Consider the following 5,000-nt stretch of genomic DNA (forward strand, 5'->3'; position numbering starts at 1 on the left):
CTAATGTTATGCAATTTACTTGTTTCAGCTCTTTGAAGCTACTAGATTTTATGCGTATAAAAACATAGACGAGTATAAAGTGACATGTTTGTATGCCTATTATGTAGGTGTTAGGGTTATGGTTACATAAAATGCAGTAATGGTTAACGTTGGAAGGAGTTTGAACAATAGCAACGGCAGCAGTAAACGAAATTATAAGAGATAAAAGAAACCCTAATTTCCGGTAAATATAAATACGCATGTGCAAAAGGACTTGATGCTGGGCAAAATGATGAGTAAACGCATTATCAAGCTGTAAAAAGAAATCAAATTATATGAAATACTAGCAGTATCGCCCGGCGTTGCTCGGGTTTGTAAGGGAAATAACTATATAAGCATTTTTAGAGAGTTACTTCCCTTATAGATGCCAATTCGGGCTTTCTTAGCCATTTCTGTTTTGGTGTCTTCAAGCCATGAAGTCGTTGTTCTAAGAGAACGCTGGTCTCCTTGACAACGCTTTACGACGTTGATTTCCTTACACTCCCTTCCCCACAGCTTCACGAGGGAGGGAAGAAGGGGGAGAAGCAAACAGGTGCAGGTGTGACCATGGACGCTAACTCCGCCGCCATCGACACACGAAAAATTATGCATTAAAATGGAATAAAAAATTATGTTAAATTATTTTTAAAATCGTAGACTCATCGTAGACGCGCGCTAATACTCAAACGGGCTCGATATGAATCACGACTATAAGATACCCGAATTTGGTTAAACTGCACCGCAAAATGTGGGAGTAGTTAGGAATCTAAATCGAAGGGGACAGACACTCACACAACTACAGTTTTATATATATAGATTTACATTATTATAATGGCTTACCAAGTCATTGTTAATGCGTTCTGGGATATTCGAACGTGAATATCCTAATCGGTGTTGTATCGCATGAATGAAAGAGAAAATTCTGCCTAAACGAGTAACTTGTATGTATCCTCTGCTCAGAGCTTACGAATGCTGGGAGACACGAGGCATGTTATTGACACCTGCCTAGAAAATACCACCAATGTCTGAAACTATTTGTAGTTCATATATATATATATATATATGTAAGTGTGTGTGTGTGTAGGTATATATCTAATGTACATTAAACAATATTTATCCCTTACCGGATGGAATTACTTTTTGTTGATCTTACCTTTATAGGAAATCAAACTATATATATACACATATATATATACATACATACATACAATCATACATACAAACGTTCCTACATACATATTCATGCATGTATATCATATATCTATGTATCTATCTATATATATTGAGAGAGAGAAAGAAAGAGAGGGGGAAGAGAGAGAAAGCGAGAGAGAGTGATAGAGAGAGAATTGTGTATGTATATACATGTGTGTGTGTATGTGTGTGTGTACACGTGTACGCACATTGCACATACACTGCAATGGATGTACGCTAGAAGATGTGAAACCGGTTTGGAATACGTAATCTTGAAATAATTTGATTGCAGTACTCTCTTGTGGATATATGATATGACATTTTGAAATATGTAATAATGCATTTGAAAATAAGTTGATTATGATGGCCCGTTTCTCAAGATGTATTTTGAAATAATATGACTGTAAAATTTTTACTTTGCAATTAGCTAAAATGTAAAAGGGAATGTGCATTTTATTCTCTTCATTCTTATCTTTATACACACACGCAAGCGCGCTTACACACACACACACAACACACACACACACATACAAAGAGACACACACCGACACACATACGGAGAAGCAGGCACGAACTGGTACTCCATCGTTTTCGACGATGAGTGTTTCAGTTTATCCGATCAACGGAACAGCCTGTTTGTCAAATTAACATGCAAGTGGCTGAGTACTCCACAGAGGCTCATACCCTTCAGCGTGACACAGAATGTGACAAGGCTGGCCCCTTTGAATTACAGGTACAGCTCATTTTTATTAGCTTAGCGAACTGGAGCAACATTAAATGAAGTGACCTTGCTCAAGGACATAACGTGCCGCTGAGACTTGAGCTCACGTCATGACGATCGTGAGCCAAATAACCTAATCACTAAGCCACGTCCCTTCACATACATACATACATATCCCACAATGCATTGGCAGTACCAGTGCTGATCCCAACATTTGGGATACTTGATTGGTCTGCAGAGGAAATCCATTCCATAGATATCAAAACCCGAAAAAATCCTGACAACAACTGGCAACTTCCACGGAAGCAGTGATGCAGACAGGCTCTACCTAAGAAGAAATGAAGGTGGTAGAGGCCTCATATCAGTGCAGACGGCCTTCGAATGCTGTATGGTATCACTCAGGCAGCACCTGCTAAACAACAGCAGCAAAATTAAATATATTAATGCAGTACTAAAAAGTGAAGTGAGCAACATTGTACGAGTTGGCAGTGAACTCCTCAAGAAACACTCCCTTCTTGATGATCTCCTATACAGCCCCAAAACAGCTGGGCTCTCTTACCTCAGAAAAGTCCTGGGTTGAAAGCACTCAGCATACAAAAAGAAAGGCTATGCATGAAGAAGACAGCAGAATTGACAGGAAGCGCAGCCTTTCTCGGACACAAGGCCACTACATCACATCACACTTTGAAGGTTATGCATTTGCAATCCAGGAACAAGAGATGGCCACAAAGTACCTGGTGAATAAGAGAGACAGGGACGCTCTTATAATCCCAAAGTGCAACCGCAGGCTATGTCATGTGTAGGCATATGTAGGTCATGTCATGTTTCTTGTGGAAGACATCACGCATGTGATTAGCAGCTGTCCTAAAATGTTGTCAGGGTACTACCTCCCTATGCGGCACGATGTTGTTGCTAAAACAATTTACAATGGCATCCACAGAAAAGACTGTCTTGAAATAAACTTAGAAAACCCCTCTGTCATGGAATACATTCATGAACACCAACTCAAGCAATGTTGGTGGAATATCAAAATGTCTGTCAAATGTAAACATAGCAGACCGGATATTGTCGCTTGGAACAGAGGGGCAAAGGTATGCACCATCATAGAGGTCAGCTGCCCTGCAGATATGAAAAAGTGGATATCTATGGACAACTGCTTTGAAACCTCCAGTTTCTATATCCAGACTATGAATTCATATTCATATCAATAATAATCGGAGCACTAGGTTTTGTTAATAAATGCTTAAAGGAGAATCTGGATAAACTGGGATTTTCAGAAAGAGAACTCGACCGGCTGATTCGTACATTACAAGTACAGTCTGTGAGTGGAACAGTAAGAATATTCAAGACTTTTCTCAAGTTCCAAATGTGAATTTGATGAAGCCTTGTATCTTTGTTGGAAGTTTTAAAATAATTAAAAAGAAGAAGAGACGTAGGTACATGCATATGAATTTATACTGACTGAATTTGGGATTTGGTAACTGTCAGGTCGTCATCGGAAAATGTTTCCGAGGAAGCTGTGTACGTATTCAGTATTGCAGTTATTTCAAGAATAAGACTTATCAAACGAAATTATGTTGACAGTAACTGCCGTCACAATTCTCAAAACACTGTTCATTATATATATATATATATATATTATATATATAATATATATATATCATATATATATACATATATATATATATACATAATATATATGTATATATATACATGTATATATATTAATTAATTATACATGTATATATATATACATATATATACATACATACATATATATATATATATATATATATATATATATATATATATATATATATATATATATATATATATATAGCAATAAGGACAACTACTTAATAAGGAAAACTTAACAAGAAATTGTCAGGTAGATAGCGTAAAAAACCTCATAAGAGAAAAATTTCGAAAATAATTATTTCTTATTGAACATATTAATTTATATATAGAGGGCATTATACATACATGCCAGGAGGCATTCTACATACACGCCATACGCTAAGAGGGCAATCAGTCATTTCTACCAAAAATATTACTAATCCCACCGAATGCAATTTTCAAAGAAAGACATTTAAAAATATATAGACTGTATCACAGTGATTTCAACTTACGTAATCATCAGCAGGCCTGAATATACTATAAATAAACAACGACCCTGCCTCGCTTAAGCCGATCAGCTAACTGATCAACATCAACGAAGCACATGGGTTGGTTTATATATACTATATCCGGATGAATGGCAACTTTTACGAATTGCATTTCGGGAGAGAAAAGTTTTTTCGGAATAAAAATTTAGCAATTAAGGACAACTACTTAATAAGGAAAACTTAACAAGAAATATTTTTGGTAGAAATGACTGATTGTCCCTCTTAGCGTATGGCGTGTATGTAGAATGCCTCCTGGCATGTATGTATAATGCCCTCTATATATAAATATATATATATATATATATAGGCACAAGCGTGGCTGTGTGGTGAGGAGCTTGCTTACCCATCACATGCTTCCGGGTTCAGTCCCATTCCGTGGCACCTTCAGCAAGTGTTTCTACTATAGCCTCGGCCCCACCGAAGCCTTGTGAGTGGATTTGGTAGACGGAAACTTAAAGAAGCCCGTCGTATATATATATATGTTTGCGTGTCTAGGTTTATCCCGATGTTGGTGTGTTTACGTGCCCGTAACTTAGTGGTTCGGCAAAAGCGACCGATGGAATAAGTACTAGCATGTTGCTGTTGGAACCGAGCGGTCTCAGAGTGTAAGTAGTTAGACTCATTCGTTGCCATAACTGCGGCTTGTGCTTTTCCGCCGAGGTCGACTTTGCCTTTCATCCTTTCGGAGTCAATAAATTAAGTACATGTTGCGTACTAGGGTCGATCTAATCGACTTGACTCCTCCCCAAAAAATTTCGGGCCTTGTGTCTTGAGCTGAATAAAAGATATATAAATAGAACGCTGAGAGAATAAAAAAGATATATAAAGTGATATTAAGTGAAATGTGATGCCGTTATAGATTTCAGCTGCCGCTGCTAGTTATGATGATGATGATGACGGAGACG

Source organism: Octopus sinensis, linkage group LG4 (genome assembly GCF_006345805.1).
Source record: "Octopus sinensis linkage group LG4, ASM634580v1, whole genome shotgun sequence".
Lineage (NCBI taxonomy): Eukaryota > Metazoa > Mollusca > Cephalopoda > Octopoda > Octopodidae > Octopus > Octopus sinensis.